The sequence below is a fragment of the Lithobates pipiens genome, unplaced genomic scaffold (assembly GCF_037356315.1).
Source record: "Lithobates pipiens isolate NorthernLeopardFrog02 unplaced genomic scaffold, aLitPip1_a1.2 Scaffold_8, whole genome shotgun sequence".
In the NCBI taxonomy this organism is placed as follows: Eukaryota; Metazoa; Chordata; class Amphibia; order Anura; family Ranidae; genus Lithobates; species Lithobates pipiens.
This window is the reverse complement of record NW_027507903.1, coordinates 264,216,441-264,229,352: the sequence shown is the minus strand read 5'-3', so window position 1 is coordinate 264,229,352 and position 12,912 is coordinate 264,216,441. Positions and strand designations below refer to the sequence as shown.

The 12,912-nt window shown below is 36.0% G+C and overlaps 1 long non-coding RNA gene across 1 annotated transcript in view; it reads right to left on the bottom strand.

Moving 5' to 3' along the window:
• The window catches only part of LOC143964402 (uncharacterized), a 53,586-nt gene that overhangs the window by 36,438 nt on the left and 4,236 nt on the right, over positions 1 to 12,912 (bottom strand). Inside the window, exon 2 of the long non-coding RNA XR_013271130.1 lies at positions 9,036 to 9,100. This is a non-coding gene — a long non-coding RNA (uncharacterized LOC143964402). The remainder of the gene's footprint in view (positions 1 to 9,035; positions 9,101 to 12,912) is intronic.

The window sequence follows — 12,912 nt, the reverse complement described above, 5'->3', positions numbered from 1 at the left end:
GATAGGAAATACAAAAAGGACATCTTCCTAATGGGAACAAGTGTTCTAGTGAAAACAGTTTAAAAGGAAAATTCCCTTTTGGTCTGTATGGATTTCCACTTCTTGTTGCCTCTTTAGGACAGGAAATAAAACAGAGTATCAACACCTTCCCTACTCTAGCCACAACTACAAGTTTTGGCTATACATAAACTTTGTAAAACAGGATCTTGCTGTTGTTTATCAGGGGATGGATCCCCCTACTTTTCTTAAAAATCCCATGTAAAATTTTTCATTTGAAATTTTTGTCAGCTACACGTAGGGAACTAACATCTGCCCATGAGTGTTTCTCCTTAGCTACTCTCTGGGAAAAAAAAAACAACTTCTTAATGAACATTGTGTACTGCTTTTTGTGCCCAAATGCTTAGTGATATTTCGAAACCTGAAGGTTGTTTTTGGCCAAGGTAATGAATTGTAGGATCGGAATAAACAACTTTGTAATCATTTGAAACATTTACTTCCATGTTTGTTCAAAATATTTACACATTTTTCATTTTGTGGACAGCTTTAAATTGACTAACTCTCTTTTGAAATCTGTAAGGCCACTGTTGGACAGAAAATCTTTTTTTCCCTTAACTAACAAAGCTCACTCTTACATTAAGCACGCCATCTGCTTCCTGCCAAGTTGAATTTTTGGTTATGCTACCAATGCACACTGAGGCACATTTATCAAGAAAAAATCATTTTAGCACGACTTTTAAAAGGTGACTCCATGAGACTATTTATACATTTGTACATAATAAAGTTGTATAGCAAACATTTGGATGTGATCAGTCAGTACAACCATCAACAAGTAACGGATGTTACAAATAAAAAGTTAATCTTTTTTTTTTCTCTCTGCATTTGTTTCACGCACAAATTGGTAAACTAGGTTTTTAAATTAAATGAAATACATTGAACCATAAATTATTGGCTGGCTGTATTAAAGTGAACGTATGTTGATTTGTTCATATTTGATTTTTTTCTGTTCTGGGCTTAACAAAACTGCATTGAAAAATCTTTAGTTAAGCCAATGTTAAATATAGCATATAAACATTTTGAATTGTCCTTTGGGCTTTTTTTCATATATTTATAGTCTTTCAATTGCCCCTCTACTGAAAAAAAACCTGTTGTTGACAGAGCTCAATAGCTCAAACTGAAATACACGACTCATCCCTTCGCAGATGGCTCAGTGTGAATTTTCAGTAAATGGGAACACTACTATATACACTACTGCACTGTCTTTGTTAGCTAATGGATACCCTTAGAAGCCATTGCCATGTATGAAATGTTTCTATCTATCTATATATAGATATATATAGATAGATATAGCTCTATCTATCTATCTATCTAGAGAGATAGATATCTATATATATATATATATATATATATAGATCATAGGTGTGCACAGCCTAATGCATTAGGGTGTGCACACATACGTGTGTGCATATGTACATATACTGACAGTGTCAGAAGGGCAGTAGATGGTGTCAATAGTTTTAATGTTTCATGTTTATTATTTTATTTTTTACAATTTTTTTCTTTTCAAATATTTGTTAGGACCCCCCATCAGGGGGGCATTGGTGAAATATAAGGTGTTTAAAAAGGGACTATGCCCCACACAGGGTGATTAGGGTGTGCACGCCTATGCTATATCTATATCTATATATATATATATATATATATATATATATATATATATATATATATATATATATATACTGTACATAAATGATATGGTATATACGTTTTGGTATATTGGTTATAATTGTAGCAAAGCTCATCAATGCTTGATTTATCAGCTCTAATTTTCTGTCATTTTTTGCTATGCCAATAATAATAAAACAGGCCCTTTGAAGGAATATGGATGGTGGAGAAAATATGTGAAATAGCTGGGAGGGAAAACATGACTACATGTAACTGTAAGGAGAGCATATGTGAAAATGGGTTGCATATAGCATGACAGTTCATATGATACATCTCAGATATTGATCTAACGATAGTATCTAAGGCTCTTTGATGAATAGCATGTGGTCATTACAACATCAGGGGTTGCATGTCAACTAGACTATATTGAAGACATGCATCCTTCTTCCCTTCATAGCAGTAGGTTTTAAGTAACACCATTCGAAAACAAAAGGCAGGATATCAGAGCATCTTCTTCTAGATTACATAAGCCATTGCCGGAATGAGTTTTGTAAGGACATGCTAAAATCTGCTCAGATCTAGTTTGGGAGGAAGACTAAAAAAAATCCTTATGATTTATAATAGGGTATTAGAGTCTGCAAACATTTCCTCCATCTCCTTTAATCAGCTATAGTAGAAATATGATTAAATATGGCACAGGTATATACCTATTTCACTGTCAACAATATGCTGCAGGTCAGACCTTTTTACTGTATATATTTAGGCTAGAGTTCTACTTTAAAGAAAATGTAACCCACATCCCCAGTTTGCTAGAGCACTGTGGATCATAAATAACTGACATTTTCTAATTATTTGTTTTATTTCAGGGTTACTGATCTCCTGCAGCCTCTTTGCAGCCTCCTCCTGTCTAATTGCACTCACTGCAGACATTTCTGCATGGCATTTCTCAGAGCCAATTTCCCTGATTGTGACAACAGCGGGCCATGTCTGTGTAATGTGTTGAAATGACCACTTGTAGCCCTCATTGAAAGAAACTCTGTGACAAGGTGATAAAGCAGGAGCATAATTTGGAGTCAGTTGTCACCTCCTAACAGTACTGTACAGGCATACCCCACGCTTAAGTACACAATGGGGTTTATTTACTAAAGCTGGAAAGTGTAAAATCAGGCTCACCTCTGCATAGAAACCAATGAGCTTCCAGGTTTTATTACCAAAGCTTAACTGAACAAGCTGGGGTTAGAAGCTCATTGGTTTCTATGCAGAAGTGAGCCTGATTTTACACTTTCCAGCTTTAGTAAATAAACCCCATTGTGTACTTAAAAGTGGGGTATGCCTGTATATGCCTTTACAAGGACTTTGATGGCAGGATTACCAGGTATTATTATTTTATTTTTATTTTTTCAAATAACGTTTTATTCAATATATTTGCAATACACTAGAAACAGGAAAGGATAAACAGTGTTTATACATTCGTTCATTTAGAAAGTAATAAAAAGGAGAAAAACAAAAAAACAAGCCTGAACCAGCTGAAAAATTCTTATCAGCAATTACGGGGTTTTCAGGTATTATTTTTCATGAGAGATGCAGGTTAAAAATGCCTTTTGAAATGACATGAATGCTTTCATAAGATTTTAGTGATTGGATTAAAATGGTAGTAAAGGATTTTTATTTTATTTATACCTACAGGTAAACCTATAATAAGGCTTACCTGTAGGCACAGTAAATATATCCTTAACGTGCACCGGCGCATGTGCACGACGATGCCGTTCATTAAGAGCGCAGTGCACATGCGAAGATGACATCACAAGGAGCTGCTGCTAAAGTAAATATCTCCTAAACATTTACGAGATATTTACTGTACCTACAGGCCAGCCTTATTATTTGGCTTACCTGTAGATATAAATAAATAAAAAAGTGTCCAGAGAGTGCCACGGCTGAGAATCCCACACGCATGCACAAACGGCGGCTAGGCAGCGAACCCGTAAGGAACACTAGGTGAAGATGGAAGCCCCACAGTGCATTGCTGGAGGGCTTCGTTTTCAGGAAAGTCTTTCATAATGTGCTAGTATGCGTGACATTAATTTGCAGGGACATTTTTTTTTTTTTTGAGGTTTAACATATACAGCACAATGACACAATCAGTTCAGTTAGATTTAATTGATACATACACAGATTTTAGTGCAGGGTTTTCAATCATTGCAAAAGTTTCACTCATTTTGTGCCTTGTACATGGATGCCAAAGCTTATTTTTTAACACTTTTTGCTGCCGGTATCACTGTGCTGGTATTTGTTATTCAAATTATGTATTACTGTATTATATTACAGTATTTATTGCCATAATAGTATGAATTCCTCCTCAGTTTTAGGGTGAGGATTTATTTTTGTGAGAACTTCATAATGAATTGACAACTTTTTATCTGTTTGGAAGTTTTTAACATGCATTTTCAGTGTGATTTCACAGGATGGAACTCTATCGTATACTAAAATGTATATAAAACATATGGTGTATATGCTTTCTGGAAACCACAGGCCTACTGCAGTGAGCAGGATTTTTACTAAATGCTTTTGTTAAATTGTACCATTGAAACACTGGGGTTAATTTACTAAAACTGGAGAGTGCGAAATCTGATGCAGCGCTGAATAAAAACCAATCAGCTTCTAGGTTTTATTGTTTGAACAAGCTGAAGTTAGAAGCTGATTGGCTACCATGCACAGCTGCGCCAAATTTTTCACTCACCAATTTTAGCAAATCAACCCCACTATGTTGTAAGTACACTTTAGCGGTGAAGTGTACCAATAGTACATAGGTGTAAATAGGCCCTATATTTTAGTATTTGGGTTACAAATATGTAAACCCAATCAATGAAATCTCACGTAGGCCCGTTTCACACTATCAGTCTGTTTTGTTCCATCAAAAACGGACTGCAATGTATCCCTATGGGTGGCCAGTCGTAAATGGATGCGCGTCCGTTTACATCTGGGTCTATTCAAGTTTGTCACGCTGATCGCAATACGTTTGTGTCCAGGTCCACTTTTTCAGACCTAAATGCCTGTAAACAGATGTAAATGGATGCACATCTGTTTACATTCGGATGCCCAAAGGGGTTACATGGGTTTGTTATTTTTTCCACTGAACGTATAAAGATTTCACATATATCCATTTCTGTTCTGATCCAACTGAGCAGGGGATCAGTCTTTGGGTCTCCTCCTGAGATGGAGCTAAGGTGCCTGTTTAAAAGTGTCCATAAGCCTTAAAGCGGAGTTCCAGTCCCCCAAAAAAAAATTTTTTAAACACTGCTATGTAATTGTCCAAAATTGTACATGAACATTACTAACATTTCATATTTTAGCACTTTTACTTTCTTTAGGAATAGTTTGCCACTCACAGATCTTGGAAGCAGGAAGGTTCCATTTTAGCCGTGGGCATCTGAAGCCCTCTTGTGTTCATTTCCTGGATTTCTGTGTAGTTGGTTACCCAGCATGCACCTCCCGATCTCGCGCATGTGCAGTAATGCCACTGTGCGGCTCTCCTTCCTCCAATAACGCGTTATTTTGGCAGTAAGCGATTCGCAAGGACTCCTGGGATACATGACGCTGCTATCCCAGGAATCCTTGCAAATCGCTTTGTGACATAATCGCCTAAGTGGGGATGGGCGGAGGTAAAGAAGAAATAACAGAAATATCCAAACAATAAAAAAAAAAATTACATTACACAATTAATTGTGAAAAGGATGAGCTAAGGGGATGCAATACAGAGAGTGCAGAAAATAGGTGGAACTCCGCTTTAAATTTTTACTGTAATTTCTTAAATTGGTTGTAAACTCCGTTACACCACTTTTACCTACAGGTAATCCTATAATAAGGTTTGCTTGTAGGCACCGTGAATATCTCCTAAACTTGCACCGTTTAGGAGATATTCACCATTTACGCATGTGCCGACATTATTGGGACATGTGCACTGAAGAAACGGCTCACTCATGCCACTTCTTCAGGATCTGTGCCGTGACCAGCGCCTCCCATGCATGCGCGGGAGTGATGTCATCGCGGCTCTGGCCAATGACAGCGCTGGAGCCAGCGAACCCAGAAATAACTCGGGGAGACATTCACAGCAGTGTATGGGGACTGCTGCAACAGCATCATTCTAAGGTAAGTATTTCATAATGAGCTAGTATGCGATGCATACTAGCTCATTATGCCTTTGTCTTGCGTGGTTTTTTTTTTTTACAAGCACTTTAAGTCACTTTAAGCCAGGGGTCTCAATCTGGCGGCCCTCCAGCTGTTGCGAAACTACAAGTCCCATGAGGCATTGCAAGACTGACCGTTACAAGCATGGCTCCCTCAGGCAGGGGCATGATGGGACTTGTAGTTCTGCAACAGCTGGAGGGACACCAGTTTGAGACCCCTGCTTTAAGCCTTTGTTCACACCAGTGGGGCTTTGAAATCTGTCCAATTCAGCACGATTTCAAAGCTGCCGAACAGTGTGCCATTTTGTCATTTTTGCAAGTCACAATGAGATTGCAAAAAACTAGTGCAGTAACCTTTTTTCCAAAGTTGTTGCGACTTGCAACAATTTAAACGGTTCCATTGCCAGCAATGGGGTGCGATTTCTAAACAGACTGGTGTGAACCAGGGATAATTTTTTTTCAAACTTGACAACACTATGTCCCTGTTTCTCACATGTGCTCCTGCATTGTCACCCTGGCTTCCAATGGGGACAAGTGGCCATTTTAACAAACATTACATAGGGCATGCGCCACTGTTGTCACCATCAAGAAACCTGTCCTGTGACATGCCAAGCAGCCATCACTTTAGTGCATACATGCAGACAAAAAGTGGCTGCAGGAAATCAGCAACACTAAAGCCTTGTACACACAGTCGGAAATTCTGACGGAAAAGGTCTGATCGTATTATATTGCCGGATCGTGTGTGGGCTCTATCGGACTTTTTCCTCCGGAAATTCTGACAGAAAAAATTTGAGAGCAGGATCTCCAATTTTCCGCCAAAAAAATCTGATCTGACTTTTTCCGATCGTTTGTAGAGAATTCCAATCGGACAAAGTGCCGCTCAGATCAAATTATGAGACCAAAGCTATTGGCTACTAACCTCAACGTAGTCCTGTCGTAACGAACGAACGTCATCACGCGAATGATTGGATTTTCCGACAACTTTGTCCGACTGTGTGTATGCAACACCAGTTTAGGACAAAATCCGTCTGAAAAAATCCGATGGATTTTGTGGTCGGAATGCCCGACCGTGTGTACAAGGCATTAGATGCAAAAAAGATGGAGAAAAATGAAAATACACACTTTTCTTTTTTTTTTTTTTAAACAGTTATTTAACATAGTGCTTTGATTTACTAAAATGTGCTCAGAATAGCTGAAGCTGTGAATGGTAGCCAAACAGCTTCTAACTTCAGCATGCTCAATTAAGCTTTGACAATTAAACCTGGAAGCTGATTGGTTTCTATGCAGAGCTGCACCAGATTTTGCATGCTCCAGTTTTAGTAAATAACTCCTAAATGCCATTTAGTAAAAGGGTTTACATTTAAGTGTTAGTTTAAGAGTTAGGTTACTATAATAAGGCATTACATTGGGGCTATAGTTTTTTTTTTTTTTTTTTTTTTTCAGCATCTCAGAGCTGATTAATGAATCCTGACAAATACAACTCCCAGAATGCAATGCGAGCTTTAACAGTTCCAGGGGTGCCAGATATAAGACTGCAAATTCCCTGTGCTAGGATGGTTGGTATATTTCTGTAAATAGAATAGTTTTTGAATGGAATCCTTACTAATGCTCCAAAGCAATTATACGTATTCCCTTTATTGTCATATTTATAATAAAAATAACATATTACATAAATAAAACTTATGATATCATGACATTAATCGTGTATAGATAAACAAATGGGAGAATACATGTGCACCTCATTGCATGCTGCTTATATCATTTCTTTTGGTGTATATATTATATGTCTGTTATACAGTCATGTTTGATTCATCCAGTTCACTGACCTGTTCTTCTGTTTATATACAGACTAGGATATAACATTTTCATATTAGTGAAAGCACTAACATACACACAGAAAGACTGGCACATTTAGAAAACACACCCTTATGACTGCTACATTTTATTATTATTATTATTATTATTATTATTATTATTATATTTTTGATATATGTTTTATTTTAGAACAAATCAAGTTCATTTAGTATATGAAGACTGTACTTTATTTCTTACAACATTTTTTTTAATTATTATTATTTCTTATTTTATTTTATTTATTGATTTTTATTGTTGGAACGCATTTTCTTTCAGCAGATATCACCTTTTGTAGAGAATGTCCATATTATTCTAAGAATGATTAATATTGGTGAAAGGTGAAGGTGGACACATCTACATTTATCCCTTTATCCCTATCACTTGGGGGATGTCCATCACTGTGATACCTCCAGAAACACCAATAAAATGGATAATTTGAATGTTGCTGTATTTTACAAACACAGGTAAAGAAAATAAATTCATTGATAGAATAGCCGGTAATCATGGAATTGGATAGATGAAGCTCCTGGATGCTTGGAGGCAATGATACTGGCCAGACGCTGCCTCTCAATGACCTCCTATCTGTCTTGTGAATGGAGCTATCTGAGCAGGACTCTCCTACATAACAAAGAGCATCTTCACAATGTCACCTCATACATTACCAGTCATATGGCTTTTGGATTGCATTGTTTTGTTGTCTTGGTATTTTTTCTGCATCGACCTAATATAAAGTGTCATGGGTTCAATTAATTAACGCACAATCTGAATTTTGCAAGGTGATGTTTTCTTGTGAATTAGCTGAACGCTGACTTCCATTTACCATCATCCAATTACCTACAAAATCTTCTTCTCCCTATCAAACGATCGAGTGTTTAAAGTAAACACAGGTTCACCCTATTTACTAATATGTATGTGTATTCACTGTTCAAATGGGACGTTCTCAACTCCATTAGTACATCAGCCGCAGGTCCTGAGATCCCAGAAACAGCATATCTAATAACAGTATGTGGGTTCAACGTGCAGCGAAGTATATATATACATATATAAATATATATACATATATATATTTATATACATAGATAAATACATATATAAATATGTATATATATATATATATATATATATATATATATATATTTATATACATACATAAATGCACACACACACACACATTATATATATATATATATATATATATATATATATTTAAATACACACATATGTATATGTATGTATATATATATATATATATATATATATATATATATATATATATATATATATATATATATATATATATATTTTTTTTTTTTTTTTTTTTTTTTTTTTTTTTACCTTGGTTTTTCCATGTCGCTTGTAAATGGCTGCTCATATTCCACATGGGACAGACGTGGTAGCATCTACAGGTCAAATTCAGATGTTATAAATGAGAATCACTCCTAGTTTGATAATAACTGAGACCACAATAATTTCATTATTAGTTGGGGTCAGATAATGAAAAGCTTTGTATGAATCTGTAAAGAGCAGCACCAGTCTAATTTTCGAGAAATACACGTGTAAAGTCATATGCCCGAATTATCTATACTTAACCCTCTTGAAACATACAAACCTTGTACATAGGTGCCAACTGATGTCACCGTGATGCCAGTCACTCTATCTGCAGGATAGCATGATCCATGAGTCTTTGGAAGGACAAAACAAGTGTCTGCTTGAATATCCCGAACCTACATTGTGCCATTTGAACATCTATCTATCTATCTATCTATCTATCTATCTATCTATCTATCTATCTATCTATCTATCCGTCATTCTATAACTATTTCTATTTTATTTAGCAGCTACCTATCTTTGGGGCATCTAGCTATAGTTATTTTATGGGTATGTATGTATCTATCTATCTGTACGTGTCTTTCTATATCTAGTTTCTATTATCTATGTGTCTATCATCTATCTATCTATATTTCCTTTTCTATTATCGATCGATCTATCTATCTCTCTATCTACCTACCTATCTGTTGTTCTATAACTATTTTCTATTATCTGTCTATCTATTTAGTATCTACCTATCCTTGGTCTATAGTTATTTTTCTATTATCTGTCTATGTATGGATGTATCTATCTATTGATCTGTCTGTCTTTCTATATCTAGTTTCTATTATCTATCTGTCTACCATCTATTTATCTATCTACATTTCCTTTTTCTGTTTTCTATCTATCTATCTATAGACTTTTCTCCAGATACATTTATCTAGACCCATATGACATACAAGGGCAAACAGTGGATTTTAGGACGGCAGTTTTAAAAATTTGAGGCACATTATAATGAGAGGAGAGGGAGACCTTGAATTATACATACACAAGGTACATAAGCTGCATTTACATACATTCCCCGAATCTCTAATAACTTATATTTCCAGAAAAAAACAGGCAATTTAAAAGTGTCTGTGAAAGCACAAACAGAACCTCCTGCTTTGTTACTCCAAAAACGAAATATGGAATACCCATTTATCAATATATATATATATCTATATTCCTATATTTAGTCATTTGCAATCCTCAAGCCTTTGGCCCACTGATAAAAAGCAATAATTTGAGAACATAATGTTTAGGAAAAAAGTGCAAGGCCTACATCCCCAATACAGAACATACAAACTAACACCCCCTCTAAATTGGACTTTTTAGGGCATACACAACTTCAAAAATATGTAAAAAAATATATTTTATTTGAACATATTAAAACGTATTCCATACAAAAGGTTGATTAAAAACGAGATGCAATTAAAAAGCAATAGTGGAATATACATGAACTCGTGCATAATACAGGCATACCCCACTTTTAAGTACACAATGGGGTTTATTTACTAAAGCTGGAAAGTGAAAAATCAGGCTCACTTCTGCATAGAAACCAATGAATTTCCAGCTTTAGTAAATAAACCCCATTGTGTACTTAAAAGTGGGGTATGCCGGTACTGACACTGAACAGAGAGATGTTTCTGATCACTCCGGATAAATTGATTTGTAGAGTTGTGCCAGCTGCAGTCTGTTTTGTCCTAATAACACTAACAACAAATCTATTAGTTGTTCTAGGAACAGAGAAATGGCATGTACAGACAGAAGAGTTGTATGTCATTTACTGGTATTTATTCATTCAGAAGTTACATGGTAGATAAAGGCAGATCTGCTCTAGGCTGATTGAAATTATGTCAGAGTTATATTTCATACAAGTAATTCTAACATATATATCTAAAATTAACAAAACAAAAAAACAATCAGTTTACACTCAGTTATACTTTATATGCATATAGATGAGATGGCCCTGGATTCCCTGCCCCATAAGGCCTATAATTAATTTAAAATCCATGTAATTGCAGTTTAACCATTACTAAACACATAGGAAAGGCAGGGCATGGGTGCAGCTCATTGAGATGGATGTTTTATTAATGTAATGTGCAGCCAGTGGGAGAAACAGCTTCTAAATAATACTGTTATGGGCATCTCCCCAGCAATGCAGCCTGAGTAGGGATTATATAAAGACACATGGATTATTTATCCTGCCAGAGTCCTTCACACTAACAGCACTGTTCAGAGTCATGGATCTGGGGATTTCCCTTGTTTGCCAACATCAATATTTGCATGGAAAGCTTAAAATGTGCTGTTTTTCCAAGAGAACAGAAAAAACAGTGTGGATGAAACTGGAACTGGATATTGGTTAAGTCAATGAGCACCTACTTTGGCACCTTGTTCAGGAAAAAAAAAAAGAATGACAACAATAGAAGGCCAGCCTAGGTGCATCTCTATTAGATGGAGTTCATGTAGTAAATATGTCTGTTTTACTTTTTTATTTACCAAAAGAAGGAAATGACAACTATTCCCCAATCAGAATTTATGTATATTCAATATAAAATGTATGTTATTTAGGTAAACTATACCTTCTGTTGCATGCCTGTATATTTTATGTACATGTATCTATCCATTACTCTTTGTATCTCCAATATGAAATATCTATTTTTATGTTTCTATCTATCTATCTATCTATCTATCTATCTATCTATCTATCTATCTATCTATCTATCTATCTTTCTATCTATCTAATTATCTATCTATCTATTTATCTATCTATCTATCTATCTATCTATCTATCTATCTATCTATCGTGGAATATCTATTTAAATTGAAATTGAAAATCTATCCCTATCTATTTTCTTTCATGTATTAATTAAAACAATAATATGCACTTTGGAAGGTGTAGCTTATTATTATTATTTTTTAATAAAAGTGAATGTTCACCTATATAGCAAATACGGTTACCGTGTGTTTACTTTTAGTACGGGATCGTGTGCAAAATGAATTCAAAATAAGGTTTTCCCTGTTAACAGTCTCTATTTCTTTAGTAAATCGACCACTGTGTTTATTATATGTAGTTTTTGAAAAACATCATGTGAAAATAAGTTATGGGGTTGGAACAGAGCTAGCCCTCGAATCCCATTTTCTAAAACGAAAACATTTGATAGAAAGCTCAGCGCATTTATAACCCCTGAACTGTTATGGATGGTCATGAGTGTGCACATTGATCTCCAAACGGTATGGACCTGCCTCTGGAGACAGATAGCACAGCACAGGTTAATGACAGTCGAACTCCAGGGTTGCTTTGTGCCATTGCTCTTTGAATTGTAGGCGATCCGCCCGTGGTATCTGACAACACAACACAGGTCAATGACCGTCTAATAGGAACCCTAGGGTTGTTCTATGACACTAATCTCTGGATGGTAAAAAGGATCTGCCTCTGGAACCAGATAACACAACACGGGGCAATAACAGTCTAATGGGAACCCCAGGTTTGTTCTGTGACACTAATCTCTGTATTGTAGGGGATCTGCCCATGGGTTCTAAAAATACAACACATGACAATAACCGTCTAATGGGAACTCCAGGGTTGTTCTGTGACACTAATCTCTGGATGGTTGGGGATCTGCCTCTTGAGCCAGATAACACAACACTGGACAATAGCAGTCTAATAGGATCTCCAGCTTTGTTATGTGACACCAATCTCTGGATTGTAGGGAATCTACCTCCATGGAACCATATAAAAACACTGGTAAAAGAAAGTCCAAACTTCAGGGTTGTTCTATGACAGGGCAGTGACTGTCTGGGAACCCCAGGGTTGTTCTGTGCCGCTGATCTCCATATTGTATGGGTCTGCCCCTGGTGACAT